The sequence below is a fragment of the Siphateles boraxobius genome, unplaced genomic scaffold (genome assembly GCF_051911475.1).
Source record: "Siphateles boraxobius isolate OS27281-9 unplaced genomic scaffold, OSU_SipBor_1 13, whole genome shotgun sequence".
In the NCBI taxonomy this organism is placed as follows: domain Eukaryota; kingdom Metazoa; phylum Chordata; class Actinopteri; order Cypriniformes; family Leuciscidae; genus Siphateles; species Siphateles boraxobius.
In genome coordinates this window covers 25,469,869-25,487,931 of record NW_027508733.1, presented here as the reverse complement: position 1 = coordinate 25,487,931, position 18,063 = coordinate 25,469,869, and the positions used below count along the sequence as shown (strand labels likewise).

The 18,063-nt window shown below is 41.2% G+C and overlaps 1 protein-coding gene and 1 long non-coding RNA gene across 2 annotated transcripts in view; both read left to right on the top strand.

Annotated features, from left to right (window-relative positions):
- LOC143735533 (uncharacterized) overlaps nt 1-18,063 on the top strand; it is a 198,144-nt gene that overhangs the window by 80,797 nt on the left and 99,284 nt on the right. The gene's annotated exons all lie outside the window — the stretch shown is intronic.
- LOC143735619 (uncharacterized) lies at nt 15,288-16,095 on the top strand. Its single transcript, XR_013203254.1, has 3 exons — nt 15,288-15,328; nt 15,711-15,857; nt 16,068-16,095. It is a non-coding gene; the product is annotated as an uncharacterized LOC143735619 (long non-coding RNA).

Sequence of the window (18,063 nt, the reverse complement as noted above, 5' to 3'; positions counted from 1 at the left end):
CAAATCTGTAGTAAAATAAATAAGTGTCGTATTTAAAAGGCTATAGTTACATTTCTGAATAATCCAGGAGCATGACACCAGATAAGATAAATTCATCATGGCTTATTCTACAAAACCTGATTCAATAGTACCAAAAATATTTCAAATTTGTACATGACGCTGTTAGATCAGAATGTAACTTTCCTTAAAATTGGTCCCAAATAGTTAACTCCGACTGCTTAATTAAGATTAATTTTATACATTGATTATACATTTATACATTAAATTTATACAAAAAACTGTTTTAATAGTTTCTCATGCATCACACTTACAATTTGCCGCTACATTTGATTTGGCAGAAGTCATGTTGATCTCAAAGGGGGAGCCATGAGTTAAACCAGTTATGATAGGCGAAACACATGGTCACCATCAGATGCAGAGATTTTGCCTGTTTACATAAAATATCTGTCAGTTCATCTGTCAATTGTTCATTTATTTTATTATTGCAACCATGAATTGAGTTAATTCGTGGCTTTGATAAAATCATCAGTAAATAAAAGGCTATAGTAATGTAGTATAGTAAAATAATCCAGGAGCATGACAAATTTGTACATGACGCTGTTAGGTCAGAATGTAAATTTCCAATTGGTCCCAAATAGTTAACTCGGACTGCTTAATTAAGATTAATTTAATACATCACTTAGGCGAAACTGTTTTATTACACTTACAATTTGCCGGTACATTTGATTCGGCAGAAGTCATGTTGATGTCAATGGAGGAGCCATGAGTTAAACCAGTTATGATAGGCGAAAACACATGGCCACCATCAGATGCAGAGATTTTGCCTGTTTACATAAAATATCTGTCAGTTCATCTGTTCATTATACAGCCAATAGAGTACCTGCCCCCTTTTTCACAGTCGCTGGTTACCGGAAGTGTTTTTACTTCCAGAAAACGCCTGTTGCACTCTATAATGTTTCTCATTAAAAATAAATATAAACCACACTAACATGTTACTTGGATGTCCGATCGTCCTGCAGTGTTTGCTGTCTCTAGAGAGAGAGAGAGAGAGAGAGAAAAGGAAAGACCATGTTATTTTAAATGGAAAAAAATCATGCAATCATCCTATGGGCAGTAACGCAGTTCATTACAGTACAATGATGAAGTTTACAGTTCTTTTCCATTCAGGGGCGCATAATATCATAAATATTGAACCATCTGGACGGTGCCCAGCGTCAGAATGTATAACTAAATTATGAGAATGTGTATTGTGAAAAACGCTAGGCTATATAAAAAATGGTTATCACATGGTGCCATTCATATTTATAGCTTACATTTTAAACAATTTTATCATGCAAAGTGCTAAAAGTTAAAATCAAAGACAAAGTAAAAGAAGAATTAAAAAGTAGCCTACCGAAATTTAAAAAGTAAGTAACTGAAAAGGAATAAAATACAGATTAAATAATTAAATAGGCCTATGCAGATATAACCATGTCTGACAAATATAATCTAAATAATATTTAAAACATTTATTTTAAAGTCCTTTATGGAAACCCCCAGCGGCCAACTACAGTAAAATGTGATTGGATGGGGGGAAATATATATATATATATATATATATATATATATATATATATATATATATATATATATATATATTTTTTTTTTTTTTTCTGAAACGTATATGACGTCAAAAACATTTGATATAGAACATATAACAATGTGTAAGAGCAACAAAGCATGCTATAACAGCAATAGCATGTTTAAAACACTAATGAATTATACCGTCTTTTCCTTATGTGTAAACAATCTTTTTAAAATAAAACACTGTAGCATAAATGAATTATAAAGACAATACTCACTTTTAGACATGTCTTTTGATGAGGTGGTAAGAGGAGTGAGGGTGCAAAAGTTTTTGGTCCAGAAATGATTTGTCTTGGCTGTATATAAAGAAGAGGCTGGGCAAAATACTCTTGGAAAACGTCAGAGCTGTGTGTCCACAATGTTCTTTCAGTAGGGAATGGAGTCCTCTCACAGCCGTAGCCATGAGGTCCACGTAGGTCATCGTTAACATTTTTTATCACCTCTTGTTTTTTCAGGTTACACATGGCAATAAATTACTGTAGTCGCTTAAGGACTAAGCTGTAAGCCTCCAAAATGGAGGAGGTCAAAGGGCATGCCTCCTGCTATATAGATAACCGATAGTATATTCTCAGTAAAGGGGTTCACCCTGCATGTTTCCACACTGATTATGGATAGTTCGGGAGATACAAGAAAAGTAAAAAATGATATATACCTTATACGTGCAATAGATCATAGCTACCGTAGAAAAAGTAAGATCATGCTTTGAATTAAGATGAGTAAAATTAAATATGCTGTGTGATGGACCAAAAAAGGTACATCGCGTCTCTGAAAATGTACGGTGGTTTTCTAAATGATACAACTTAATCTAAATAAGAGCAATGTAGAGTCCTGGGATTTCTTAAAAACAAAAACAACAACTACAAAAACAAAAAAACATTGTGACAAACTTTGACAACATGTTTCATGCGGCATGGACAAAAATACTGTTTGAAATAATTTGTATAAGATCTAAGATACCAAAGTACAGTTTTTGCTTTATTTTTTGAACAGACGCTTTAGTAAAAATAATACCTTAGGTTAAATTTATGTAAAATCATTTATATCATACAGAAGTCTTCTAAGAAGATAAATAGAAGATACGATTTTAATAAAACGTTAAAGCTTTGATTTAAACAGTCTTTTAATTTTAAAAGATCTAATTTAAACTTTTAATATTTCAAATGAATTTAGTATGAATAAAACTCTGGAAAGCAGACTAACTTTACATATGCTATGACATTGGCACATCCCAGAGGCTCATCTGTCCTGTAACTCCTCTCGTCTCTGTGAGGGGGTCATGCATTCATTTCACCCTGTAGTTTATCACTGAAGGAATAAAAAAGGAATACAATTTTGTTTATGACTTTGGACTGTTTTTATCATTGCATAAAGAACTACATCTTCGGCACTATGAAAATGTAAGGTATTTTTATATTTATTTATATATATATATATATATATATATATATATATATATATATATATATACTTTTATTTTATATATATAAATTAATTTAGCTAAAACCATGTTTAAATCGTTTGAATACATTTTAGTAACATGTTTGTTATTATTCATTGAGTTATATACTTTATTTATAATCATTTAATTTAAATATAGAGATTAGGAACTTCCGGTTATGGCGTGGAGATAGGCGGTAACGTTATCTTGCGTCGCTTCCAGTTTCATCTAATTTCATCAATAATTGCTCTTGCATTACTTATAGAAAGTATTTACTGATATTTCATATATTCCTAACAAAAATGGCACCTAAATTGTCGAAAAACAAGGGAGGGAAAACGTCTAAATCAGATCGGGATGAAGGGCTCTCCGGTTCCGAAGACCACGAGGAGGTGAAGATAGTGAGAAGGTCAGCAAGAAACGCCAGCGCTACACTGAGGTCAAGAAAAAGCTTAGAGTAAAAGGTTTGGATTACAGATTCTTCTTCCCCTCACGGCTACAGGTGTCTTTCAATGGAACTTCATATACTTTCGAGAACCCTGGAGAAGTTGAAGCCTTTTTGGACAATCCACCAGAGTAGACACATCCAATAGAAATAGGGTGAGTCACTGATGTAATGAAGTGGATTTAAAATATAATGCCAGAGACTTTAAACTTTGATAATGCCCACTTTATACACTTGTTTTGATCATTTTTATTATTAGGCTACTATTAGTCAATCATTCATTTATTTTATTTATTTATTTTTTTGCATGGGGTTGCGACTGAAAGACTATAATTAGTTGGACAAAGTATGTTCACCTGTGTGGGGAAATTTATATTTTGCACTCCCCCCTCCATTTTTTTTTTTTTTTTTTTTTTTTTTACTGGTATATTTTCGCATAAACTATCAGTGTAAATAGTTTGCTACATACTAAGAGCTTAAGTACGGAAGTGATGGCGTGAGTTGACATAAAGAGAACGGTTCCTCAAGGTGAGAGAGTCGGTGGACCCGTGTTGTTTCTAGTGAAGTTAAATTCAGGGAATAAGGGTGGTCGAAGAGACCTGGGAAATTTGTTTATTTAGTTGAATTTGTATTTTTTTTTTTTTTTTTTATATGTCTAATTGTTCAACTAGGGGCTGTTTTTCATTTTTGGTCTATAATTTCGCGAATATGTTCATTCTGGTGTATTTTGGAGACATTCAAGTGTTTAATAGAGAAAAAGGGTGCATTGCATATAATTAATAACAATGTCTAGAGAAGTAAAGCTTAAAATTACATCCTGGAACTGTAGGGGACTTAACAGTATAACAAAACTCAAGCAGGTTATGCTCCGACTCAAACAATTGCAGTGCAAGATTGTGTTCCTTCAAGAAACACATCTACGATCTGAAGATATAATAAGGGTTAGAAGGAGATGGCCCGGACAAGTTTTTTCTGCATCTTATAGTAGCCAAGCACGAGGGGTAATTATCTTGATTCACAAATCTATACCATTTCAGATGTCTGAGGTAAAATACGATACTATGGGGAGGTATGTCATTATAAAGGGAACAATTTTGTCAGAAACACTGAACTTAATTAACGTATACGGTCCCAATACAGATAATGCTGCATTCTTTACTAACCTATTCTTAACTGTTTCCTCACTTCACGGTCACTATATAATGGGAGGTGACTTTAATTGCACCCTAGATCCGGGTAAAGATCGATCTTCTGGAGTCGATCAATCACACAATCAAACAAGAAAGGTGCTAAAATCTTTTTTAAATGACTTAAATTTAATTGATGTATGGAGAAACCAAAAGCCCACAGATATTCAATTCTCATGTTACTCTAGTACGCACAAGACTCACTCAAGAATTGACTATTTTCTCATATCAGCACCTCTCCTGTCAAAAATTCAGGACTGTTGGTATGATAGTATGGTACTATCAGATCATGCTTCCATATCTCTGATATACATGGATGCCAATTTAAGAAGTGACCCACCAAAATGGAGATTACATCCAAAGTGGCTAGGAAATTCAAAGTTTATTGAATATATGGAACAACAGATTGACCTATATTTCGATATGAATACTTAAGAAACATCAGCTAGTACTAGGTGGGAAGCATTTAAAGCCTTTATTAGAGGTCAGATAATTAGTTACACTAAAACACAATCAAAATTATGTAATCAAAAGTTAAATCTTCTGGATTCTAAATTTAAAAAGACCTAGAAAAAAGACAATTTCAAAATCAAATTAATGATACTAAAATTGATCAAATTGGTCAGGAAATTGTATTTCTTAGAGCCCAGTATGAAGAGATGTCCGCCTCTAGAGTGGCAAGCAGTATGATGAAACTGAAACAAAGCTATTATGATCAAGGAGAAAAGCCAGGGAAACTTTTAGCATGGAGAATCAAACAGTTGCAGTCCGAAAGCGCTATTAATTCTATTCAAGAAGAGGGGGGAGACATTACGACGGATCCTGTCAAAATAAATAATGCGTTTAAAGATTTTTTTAGCTCTTTATACAGCTCAGAATACACAGAAGATAGGAAACAACAAGAAACTTTTTTAAATGAGGTTAAAATTCCTAAGATCTCTAATGAGGTAAAATACAATCTTGAAGCAGATTTATCAGAAGAAGAAATTTTAAGTGCTATTGAGAATCTGAGAGGTGGTCGAACTCCTGGACCAGACGGAATTCCTATAGATTTTTATAAGAAGTTTAAGAAGAAATTAGCCTCTCCTATCTTAAATATGATTAAAGAGTCATACCAACAAGGTGTACTCCCACCATCTTTAAGAGGTGCACGGATTATGCTCCTTCTTAAACCCAACAAATTAAAAACAAAGTGTGAATCCTATCGTCCAATTTCATTACTAAACTCTGATACAAAGATACTTAGTAAGATATTGGCAAAAAGACTAGAAAATGTCTTACCAAATATAGTGGACCGTGATCAGAATGGATTTGTGAAAGGCCGTCAGGGATTTCACAATGTACGGATGTTGTTTCATATTTTACATCATAAAAAGGGTTCTCCAGATACAGCAATTTTATCTTTAGACGCAGAGGATTAGACTTTGATAGGGTGGAGTGGCCTTTCCTCTGGGAGGTTCTACAAAGGTTTGGTTTTGGGGAAGTATTTTGCTCATGGATTAAGTTATTGTATACACACCCTACAGCAGAGGTCCTGACCAATGGAATAATTTCAAAGCCTTTCAAAGTAAATAGAGGCACCCGGCAGGGATGTCCTCTGTCACCACTTTTGTTTCTCTTGGTAATCGAACCACTTGCTATTGCAGTACGAGATGAAAGCAACATTAGTGGAATTAGGATTGGCTCAATAACACACTGCATATCCCTATATGCAGATTATGTTTTATTATTTCTTACAGAGCTCAGCCAATCTATTCCAGCTTTACTCAACCTCATAAAAAGGTTCGGGAAATTTGCTGGCTATAAGATAAATCAGTCTAAATCCTCTATTTTATTTCTTAATCAAGAGGAAGAGTCAAAATTATCATACTTAACTTCCAGTCTTAACGTTACAGATTCATTTACATACTTAGGACTCCAGATTGTGGCAGATATAGAAAAAATAACCTCATTGAACTACAATGCCCTAACAAATTCAATTACTAAGTCTGTAGATAGATGGTCAGGTTTACCAATCTCATTAATTGGTCGCATTAATATATTAAAGATGAATACACAACCCAAAATAATTTATTATTTCCAAAATATCCCTTTGCCCCCCACTACCTCATTTTTTACCATTCTACGAAGAATTTTTAGCCAGTTCATTTGGAATAATAAACACCCAAGAGTCCGGACATCTTTGCTTTACCTATCATACGATAGGGGAGGATTGAAGCTCCCAAATATTCAATTCTACTATTGGGCATCCCAGTTAAGAGCGATAATGTTTCATTTTTCTGCAAGTGCTCCTCCTAAATGGCTAGAAATAGAAAATTTATTTGTGAAATCGAAGATTCCTTTTAACTTGTATCTTTATTCAGCCAATATAAAAATATTACAGAAAAATCTTAGTGGAATATCTTTTAATCCAATAGTACTGAACATGATTAATGTCTGGGGGAAAGTACGAATTCATCTAAAGGAAAAAGAGTCTTTATCTGTGTTTAGCCCAATATGGGGAAATGATAATTTTATACCTGGTCGAAGGGATTTAGGCTTTCGACTCTGGGCTCAGAATGGTGTGAGGAAAGTTAAGGATCTATACAAAGAGGGCGTTTGCAATGTCATTTACTGATATTACTGACAAGTTCAAAATCCCTAAAAAACATTATTATAAATATTTGCAAATTAGGAATTTTATACGTACTGCCCGGGGGCAAGGACTTGCTGAGCCAGAGCTAACTAATCTGGAGAAATGTGTATCTAAACCAAGCCTTGGTGGAGGACACATATCTTGTTTATACAACATGTTATTGTTAGGTTCCCTTTCAGTCGAGAACGTCAGACGTAGTCGACGGTCGACTGAATTGGAATTGGAATTGGGATCTCGCTAGAGAGCCTGTCTTCTTCGAGTACTATTGAACGAGCCAATGTAATTGGCGTGCGTGATTCGCATCACACACTCCGCCCCCGCGGCGCGGGTATAAATACGGAAGTGGATGCACGCACTAGTTGCCCTTTCGCTTCGGAGCCGATCGTTTGATGTCTCTGAGAGTGCTGTTGTCTACAACGAGCGAGTGTGTCGGTGTTCTTCAGGAAGACTCTCCCAGTGCTGGTGTTCTACAGCGCGAGTGCAGCGGTGATCGCGAGCTTTGAGCTCTCAACTGCTGTTTTAACAGCAACAAATTTCTAAATGTTTGTGTGTGTTGATGGCTGGTTAGAGGGTGGAAAAGTGAGTGCTTCACTGTTTCAGTTCTCTGTTCAGTGTTGCCGCGGTCATTCCCCTGTGTGCTCCGGCACTGGTGACGGTCCTATTTTCTGAAAGAGCAACACGGGTGCGTTTGCGTCTTTTTCAAGATGTCATTCCGCCCGTGCGTTTCTGGGTGCGGTCGTTCCCTGTCTCTCTCTGATGGTCACAACTGTTGTGTCACGTGTTTGGCTTACAGCACGCTGAGACAGCTTTTGTGGACAGCTCATGTTTTCACTGTGGGAACATGACTGTCGCAGTGTTGAGGGCGAGACTCGCCTTCGTTCGCGGAGAGCGAGTCCCCATTACCATGCCCCACCCTCGGGTGCTGTGTGGGATGGGTGACCGGAGGATAGTGTTGGATGTCCCGCCCGGTAACCATTCCCTGTGGGCTCCTCACTCCTCCCTTCCACTGCAACCACTGGAGCCTCCTGTTTTGTCTGCTGGTCCATCTGTAATGGGTGGGCCAGCGGTTTCACTCGGGGCTCCCCTGGAGGACAGGACGCCGATTGCAGCATCGGAGGGTGAGCTGACTTCTAGAGATGATGACTCGGCTGCATTGTCTCCCTCCGGGAGTTCAATGTTGCCCGAGCCGGATCCAGAATTATCAGCTATGCTGAAACGGGCCGCCGAGGCTGCCGGGCTCGAGTGGAACCTCCACCGTGTCCCGTTCAGTCTCGGTTGGAATCTGGAGTTTGGTATCTTGGGGCGGGCCGCGCTGGTTCTCAGCTCGCCGCCCCAGTGCCTTTCTTTCCCGAAATGCATGGAGAGCTTATCAGGTGGTGAACAGCATCTTTCTCTGCCAGAAACTGCCTGAATAGCTTTTCCCCCTCATTACCCTTGATGGAGGAACGGTGAAGGGTTGCGAGGTGTCCCTCCATTGGAGCGGTCTGTCGACACAGGTGCACCTGTGTCCGGCGGCCGCTGCCTTTTTGGGGGGATCCTCGTCTCCCCCCTAAGGCCTGTGAGTTTCGTCTGTTCCGACGGGCAGAGCTTACAAAGCCTGTGGGCAAGCCCCTTCCTCTTGCGTGCCATGGCGTTGCTGCAGGCTAGGGCACCCATGGCATGCACGAGGGTAATCCAGACCGTGCGCTCATAGGTGAGCACCGCACTGCATCCGACCTCACCCTCCGGGGTACGGGTGTCGTAGCGTGCGTGATCGGTCTGGCGATGTCCACCTTGGTGGTCCAGTAGCGCCTTCGTTGGCTCAGCCTGGTTGGTATGGCGGATGCGGACAAGGTTCGGTTCCTGGTCTCCCCAATTTCCCAGGTTGGGCTGGTCGGCGACGCGGTGGAGAACTGCATCAAACAGTTCTCTGCCGCTCAAGCGCAGACGGAGGTCATCCGGCACATCCTGCCCCGGTGGCCAGCTGCTGCCTCCACCCGCCGCCGGTGGCAGCTCCTCCGCCTGCTCGTCGCCGTGGGCGTTCTCCGGCCGCCGCTCCTGCTGGCCCTCCGCAGCAGCCTCCACCCAGGCCTCAGCATGGAGCCGGCCGCAGTAGAGACGCCCAGCCCGCTCCAGGCGCTGCCAAGCCAGGTGGCAAGCGACAGCGAAAGCATTCCGGAGCGGGCCACCCAGGAATGGATGAGATGCTCTTGGAGTGGCACGATCACTCCCTCCCCCCGGGTGAGGGCCGGGTGGAGCCTTTGTTTGTGTGTGTGTCTGTTCCGCCGCTGGCTCCCTAAAAAAAAAAAAAAAAAAAAAAAAAAAAGCGGAGCAAGCGGTACCCACACTTCAAAGAGAGAGCAATTTCATCTGTTCCTGGGTCCCAAGAGGGCCAGTCTGGCGGGTGTGACCCTGTATAGCCTTACACCCCTCAGCTCCCCCTTGGTCGCCAGCAGGCAGCTTGGTGCGTTCGAGGACCCGGTCATCCGCCTTCTCACGCGCCCCCTGCCGCTTGTGGAGACAGGTAAGTGTTGCACAGCACACTAACACCACTCTCTCTACTTTGCTGCCCCACCTCAGGCTCGGCTACCCCGCTCAAGTCAGTGATAGTCATCACATTAGGTGTTGAGCAGACGTGCTCCTGAAAATTCAGTGATATTCATCACACCGAGTGTTGAGCAGTGCTCCTGACTTGTGCGTGCTAATCTTATCCTGCTGGCGAAGGATTTGATATAGCCGCTCCTCCAGCCGGTACGAAGGCCAGTTGTAAACTCGTTCTTCGTGCTACTAGGGGGTGGGTCGTGACCATCTTGGCCCAAGATTGGTCTGCAGCTTTGACCTGAAAGACATGTGCTTCAGATCTCTACCTCCCGCACCGCAGGCCATCCTGTGTGTTGCGTCTAAGGGTGGAGTATCAGTACAGTGTCCTTCCCCTCGAGTGCTCCAGAGCCCGTTGGGTCGTCAGGTCAACTGGAAGAGAGTAGTCTCGCCCACGGGCTGAGTATCTCTTTCTTAGTTTTGGAGAGGTACTCGGTCCAACATGTCTCTCCAATGAGAATGTGTTCAGCTGGTGTTGAAGTGAGAAAGGGTCCCACTGAAAGAACTTTCAGACGCTCCTGGGGTATATGGTTGTCGCAGCCTTTGGCTTCCTCCATATGTGACCGCTTCAGCGCTAGCTTCACGATCGAGTCCCGAGGTGACCGTGGCAGAGCAGCTCACCCTGTGTGACTATAGTTCATCCCGGTCTGCTGCCAAACCCTCTTCAACAGAGGGGCCATGTACAAAGGGCGTGTTTTAACGGGGGCCTGGGCGACCCCCGACTACACGGGCATTCGTGCCTCGAGTTGTTAGACATTGCGACCGTTGCGCAAGCTTCCCCTGCATGTCACAAACTCACCCGTCACCTCCTCCTTGGAGTCAGACGCTTCTGAGGGCGCCTTGTTCCACTCCTCCCGCTTACTCAATCGTGCCGCCATCGAGCCTCACGACAGTTATAGCCAGGGCAAGTGGAGACTCCATCCCCTGGGTCCGGCTGGGTCATGACCATTCCGGGGCCGCTCAGTTGCCCCCCCGGTTTTATTTTTCCGCCAGTGTTTGGGTAAACCGAGCGGACTACCCTTGGACAAACACTGGGTCTCAGCTGCCCCAGGGGCCCGCAGAAATGCGTTTAACCCCAGTGAGCCTTCTAAAAGTGACTGCGACTCATGGTCGCCTTGCGCCTGCAAGTCAGTGAAATCATCACTCTTCATGTTGAGCAGAATTGCTCCTGAAACTCAGTGAAGTTCATCGCACTCAGGTGTTGAGCAGCAATGCTCCTGTAGCTCTGTGAGTTCATCACAGGTAGCTCAGTGAATTCGTCACACGCAGTGCTGAGCAGAAATGCTCCTGGTGCTCAGTGAAGTTCTTCGCACTCAAGTGTTGAGCAGAAAAGCTCCTGCAGCTCAGTGAGTTTATCACACTCAGGTGTTGAGCAGTAATGCTCCTGAAGCTCAGTGAACTTGTCACACTCAAGTGCTGAGCAGAAATGCTCCTGTCGTTCCGTGAAGTTCTTCGCACTCAAGTGTTGAGCAGAAATGCTCCTGAAGCTCAGTGAGTTTATCACACTCAGGTGTTGAGCAGGAATGCTCCTGAAGCTCAGTGAACTTGTCACACCCAAGTGCTGAGCAGAAAATGCTCCTGAAGCCCAGTGATCTTCACATGTTGTGTTGAGCAATGCTCCTGTCTTTTGCGCCCGTCGCTTGCACCTACGTGCCAAGTCAGGAGAGGAACAGGTCTTCATAGTTGCCCCTTATTGGCCCAACTAGACCTGGTTCCCTTCAACAGCCTTCCTGACTTCCCCTGAAAACTCTTTCGGGGACGGGGCACGATGGCACACGCGTTCTTCCCCCGGAGATTCCGGGCGGTCTTACATCTGAACACGGAGGTTCAGGTGGCTATCACAAGAACATGTGATAGTTACCATCACTTCTGCGAGCACCCCCTAGAATTGGGTAGCGTGCTTACGCCTTTAGAAGTGGAACCTAGTCGTTGAGTGCGTCTTCTCTCCAGAGGAGATCCTGAAAGCTTTCGATCACTTCAGTGCTCTCTTTCCTGCAAAATGGGTTGCAGTAGGCTGTTTTCCTTCACCCTCAAAATGATGTTGCCTCTGTGTTTAAACGACGCTCATCGTGTTGCAGAAGTATGCAGAAGCACGTTCTGATCGTCAGGTTCCTGAGGAGCAAGGTCTTGTAAATCCTTGTGTCCCTCTTTATCCTCTTGGGCCTTGTCCCTGGTGCGACTGCACTGCAGAGACCGCCCCTGAGCCACTGCAGGCAGTGAGTTAAAAATTCTGTTATATCAGTTCTCCTGCTCGCGTGGTCTCTACTAGAGGGTAGGGACTTGCTCGCTTTCGGTCAACGTATTGTGCCTGGAGTCTGGGCCGGCTAACTCTCACAAGCTGAGACCCCGGCTCGGATTGTGCCCAAGGTTCCTACCTCTCCCGTAATAGGAGCAGGTGGTGAGCCTGCAAGCACTGCCCTGGAGGAGGCAGATCCAGCCCTGGCTTCTCTGTCCGTTCGCTTGGACGTGTACAGAATGCAAGTCATAGACCTCAGACCAGCTCTTCAAATATCTGTTGGAATTCAGCAGAGAGGGAAGGCTGTTTCCATGCAAAGTTGCACTTAGTGCTTGCCTTCATTTCGGCAAAGGTCCGAGATGCAACATGTCCACTTAGGTGTTGAGCTCCTCTATGATGAGTGTAAAGTGCTCCGCCTGGGCGTTGACGATATGCTTTGCTAAAACAGATTCTAGAGTTGGGGGCTGGACGACACCTAGTTGAACCGCTGCCTCACGTGGGCTCCCTTCTCATGAAGCCAGTTTCACCGTGAGCCCGGTTCAAGTGTCGGCTTGCTGCGCCATTCCCCTCCTATGGACTGGATACGTGCGCCTTTCTACTCCAGTTGAGTTCCCTTAAAATTGAACCCTGTTGAGTTCCTCCACACCCCTCCGACGTCGGACGTGCGGAACGTCTGGTGTTAGGCCTACCACTCGTAAGCAGTGTGGAACCTGTGTTAGGCTGGGTCCATATGTTGCGGTCCCTTCGGTGACCCCATATGTGTATTCTTCCACGATACGGCTCCCTGCGGTGAGCCCGTGTCTTCCCTCGGCAGAGTCTCTCTGCCGTCACTGTCCGGTGTGTTTCCCCCCTTCTTAGGCTGGAGCCACCCCAGTGACATTCCATATGTTAGACTGCCCGGTTTCCGCCCAGTTCATATGTGTATTCTCCACATTACCTCCCTCTGGGTTGGATGTGGCTTCCGCAGCGTCCCTTCCTTCCAACGTACGGGGAACGCTTTCCCAGTGGTCCTGTAGGAACAGCAGTGACTTCCCTGGCCTGAGCCCTGTCCTTCCCCGCCTTTAGTTTGCGGGGGCATCAGGAGGCTTTGGTTTAGGCACTGGAAGGTGGCAGCGTTAGTGGCGTGTTCAATGGGTGATCCCAATTCAGTCGACCGTCGACTACGTCTGACGTTCTCGACTGAAAGGGAACGTCCTGGTTGCGTATGCAACCCACCGTTCCCTGAAGGAGGGAACGGAGGACGTAGTCCCCTTGCCACTACCGCTGGACCACCGCTGACCCCGGGTTACTCTCGGCTCCTCAGCGAAAAGCAACTAGTGCGTGCATCCACTTCGGTATTTATACCCGCGCCGCGGGGGCGGAGTGTGTGATGCGAATCACGCACGCCAATTACATTGGCTCGTTCAATAGTACTCGAAGAAGACAGGCTCTCTAGCGAGATCCCAATTCCAATTCCAATTCAGTCGACCGTCGACTACGTCCTCCGTTCCCTCCTTCAGGGAACGGTGGGTTGCATACGCAACCAGGACGTTCTCAAGAGTCATCTACATCCAGACTTGCCATGTGGGAACAGGACCTTGGATTGAAGATAGATAAGGAAAAATGGGAGCAAACATGTGCAAAAGCCCAAATACAGACAATTAACAGCAGACTAAAACTGTTACAGTACAATTGGCTTATGCGTACCTATATAACTCCGGTGAAACTAAACAAAATTTATAGCAACATACCAGATACCTGTTTTAAATGCAACAGTGCAAAAGGCACATTAATTCATTGTATGTGGGAATGTGATAAAATAAAAGCTTTTTGGAAAGAAATTAATAATATGATATGGCATATAGTCTCAGTTAGATTGCCACTGGATCCGGGGCTTTTCATTATTGGTATTCATCCTGATAACTGGAAAATTAATAAGGACACTCAAGTATTGATTGACATGTGTATTCTACATGCCAAACGGCTCATCGCCATTTATTGGAAAAAGATAGAAAGGCCTACTATAACTCGATGGTTAAGAGAAATATCTTCATGCATTGCAGTGGAAATGATAACATATATTCTTAAGGGTAAAGAAGACCAATTTAAGAGGATTTGGAGTCCCTTTTTATTATTTATTGAGCATGGGGATATGAACAATATAATAGAGGAGGAACAAAATGCTTGATTAGGTATTATATCCATTTTAAAATATATTTTAATTTGCACTAACCCTATTTTATTTTATTTCTCTTATCTGTGACTATTATTGATTGCAGTGTATTGTTTACTCTGACTTCCAAAGTACATACTTCATTATCCAATGTTGGTTTGTGCTATTGCACTTTTCATGTAATACGAGCCCCGGTGTTTGTTTGTTTTTTGTTTGTTTTTTTGTTTTGTTTTGTTTTTGTACATTATATGTGATGTTACAGACATGTGATGTACATTGTTGTGTAAGTGTTTAAGAAAAGGCAATAAAAAAAGTATTAAAAAAATAAAAAAATATAGAGATTAGTTTATTTATGGAACTGAGTTAGTATGAGTGCAAAACAGCTTAGAAATTATATCAAATTATTTATTTATTTTTATTTATTTATTTTGGAAAATGTAAAAATGCCTTTTTCTGTGATGGTCGTGTTTAGGTGTACGGGATAGAATATGCTGTTACAGTACAAAAATCATTATGGCTATGACTAAATTAATAAACATTATACTTAACGTCTCCGTTAAACAAAATTATTACAGTAATCTTCTAAAAGATAAATAGAAGATTCGACTGTATTAAAACGTTTTATTAAGACTTTAAATAATTAATTGAATTGAATTTAAATTATCTTTTATTTTTAAACTTTTAAGATTAACTTTTAAGATTAACACTAACAAAACATCCTCAACAAACGTCTCATACTGCTGCTGGCCTGACACACACACACACACACACACACACACGCGCACACGCGCACGCGCACACACACACACACACACACACACACACACACACACACACACACACACACACACACACACACACACACACATTCCTCCACCACTCTGAATCACAGAGTGTCAAAACGCCGGTGTGGGAGAAAAACACTCAGGGGATATTTTGTATCAAAACTTTAAACTTATTGCATCTTTGTAAATACATTCATATGTTAAAAGGACAATGATGTGTTGGGATTTACTTCTTCAATTCTCTGAAAATGTAAGATGATTTTCTTTATTTTGTGTTCATCTAAAACAAAACTAATTGGTGCACTGTGTTTCAGTAAATTTAGAAAACATGGTTATTTTTAAAATGAACGATATAATCATATCATTTATATACTTTTAAAAAACAGAATGTATTTCAACTCTACTTAGGGTGAAGATAATATATTTGTAAATGACTAAATGTAAATGTTATAACCGTTTCATATATACTTGTAAAGAACAGAACGTTTTCAACTTTAGTTAGTGTGAAAATATTATATTTGTAAATGACTAAATGTAAATTTTATAAATATTTCATTCATATACTTTTAAAGAACAGAATGTGTTTCAACTTTAGTTACTGGGAGAGATTTTCTCACGTTCACCGTCCTCAGCAATCCCCTCTCCTCTGGAATATGGAGGGAGATCCTGTGAAGCCGCGTGTCAAAGTTCAAACATAAAACCTTCACAACTTCCATTAAATCAAACCCTTAAACCCACGAGGCCAGACACATGGCGGTAGATTTACTTCTTCAACCCAGGTGAAAATGTACTTATTTATTTTTTGTTTTGAAAAGATATTTTATTAACCATTTCATTTATATACTTTTTAAAGAACAGAATGTGTTCAACTTTAGTGTAAGATATTTGTGAATGACTAAATGTACATTTCATGTATATACTTTTAAAGATCAATGCTTTTTCAACTTTAGTTACTGGGAGATATTTTCTCACTATCCCCATTTATATAGCGTGCTCAGGAATGCCAGGATATCGGATGACACGCACACACTCACAGACAGACGCACACACACACACAGTGCGGAGACTGTCAACTTTAATCCAATTCTTCACCATAGTGAAACGGTAAGATTATTTTACTTTTGTAATTCTAATCTATTCTAATCTATATGCGACATTAGAAAAATTATTTTCTCACCCCGACACGGAGGGGATTTCCCACACCAAGAAGTTATTTCCCCCGGGGTCAATAGGTCAAAATCAATGGGGCAAAGACAACTGGCAAAGACAACTGGCAACTTGATATATCATACAAAGGTCAATAGGGTAAAGACAACTGTCAACTTGATCGATCGATAGGTCAAAGGTTAATCCCTACATTAACGGACCTCCGGAACAACCCCTCCGGAAGGTCAAAGGTTAATCCCTACATCAAAGGACCTCCGGAACACCCTACGGAAGGTCAAAGGTTAGCCCCGCCCACTTGTCAATCATAGGGTCATAAATCATTTTGACATAATGTAAATGGTTATAACTACTTAATCGCCATAGTAACACTCCATGGCTAACGCGGTCCAGGACAGGTTATGTTCCAGGTAAGAGGTTGCAAACCGAACTTGGACCAATCAGCTGTGAGCAAAATGACACATTTCTGATGTGATAAAGTACCTCAACCTGTTACTACTCCAAATTAAAGGTCACTACATGGCCAATGATTTTTAAAGACAAAATCACCTGGCTTTTAGTAACGGTTATTTAGAATAATAATTTTGTATGATATAGATATTATTTATGTAATTATTAATCGATCTCACATGTACAATTTCGTTAATCAATTATTAGAATGCACAGTTTAAAGGAATAAATAAATACAAGGTAATATAATTACGCTTTAGAATTAATAGATAAAGTTATTAAATGACTACATGTGAGCTTAAATGTTCAATTGTCTCTATACCTTTATCAACTGTATAAACTAACTTCTCAAAAATACTCAACAATGGTGTTGACTTATGAATTTGCACATGGTTTGTATTAAAGGTGCAATGTGTAATATTTAGGGGGATCTGTTGACAGAAATGCAATATCAAATACTTAATTATGTTTTCAGTGGTGTATAAAGACCTTACATACACTCTTAACCCGAATTAGTTGACTTTACTCGCAAATCGCGTGGAAACCCGTTGCCTTAACATGTTTAGTTTCAGCTTGTGTAAAAACTAAAGGTTCCATGTTAATACAACTCAACATGTTTAGTTTCAGCTTGTGTAAAAACTAAAGTGGTATGAGTTGTATTAACATGGAACCCTTAGTTTTTACACAAGCTGAAACTAAACATGTTGAGTTGTATTAACATGGAACCCTAACTTTTTACACAAGCTGAAACTAAACATGTTGAGTTGTATTAACATGGAACCTTAAGTTTAGTATTTATATTTATTAGTAGTGTGTTCTCAAAATCATTAGATAAAACTAGCTATTATGACTTGTTATTGCTACTCATCATTTAACACAATTACTGTATTTTCCACTAATTTAATTAGCTTTTGATTTTTAAAACAAAAATATGTTATAAAACATTTTCAATTAAATTGGATGGATGGAAAAAAAGAAACACCTCTTAATGCTTCCATGCATTTTATTTTATTTTTAAATGGAAAAACACAGCCAAACATCAGGTAAACATCAACAATCAAAACATCAATTATCCAATCTAAAATGATGAATCTTAAAAAGGTAATTTCAAATCATTGAAACAATTGTGTGTGGGTGTATATGTGTTTGTGTGTGTGTGGGTGTTGTCCGTGTCTGTGTTGTTTGTGTGTGTGGGTGTTGTCCGTGTCTGTTGCCTTGTGTGTGTGTGGGTGTTGTTTGTGTGGGTGTTGTCCATGTCTGTGTTGCCGTGTGTGTGGGTGTTGTCCGTGTGTGTTGCCCGTGTCTGTGTTGCAGTGTGTGTGTGGGTGTTGTCCGTGTGTGTTAGCGTGTGTGTGGGTGTTGTCCGTGTGT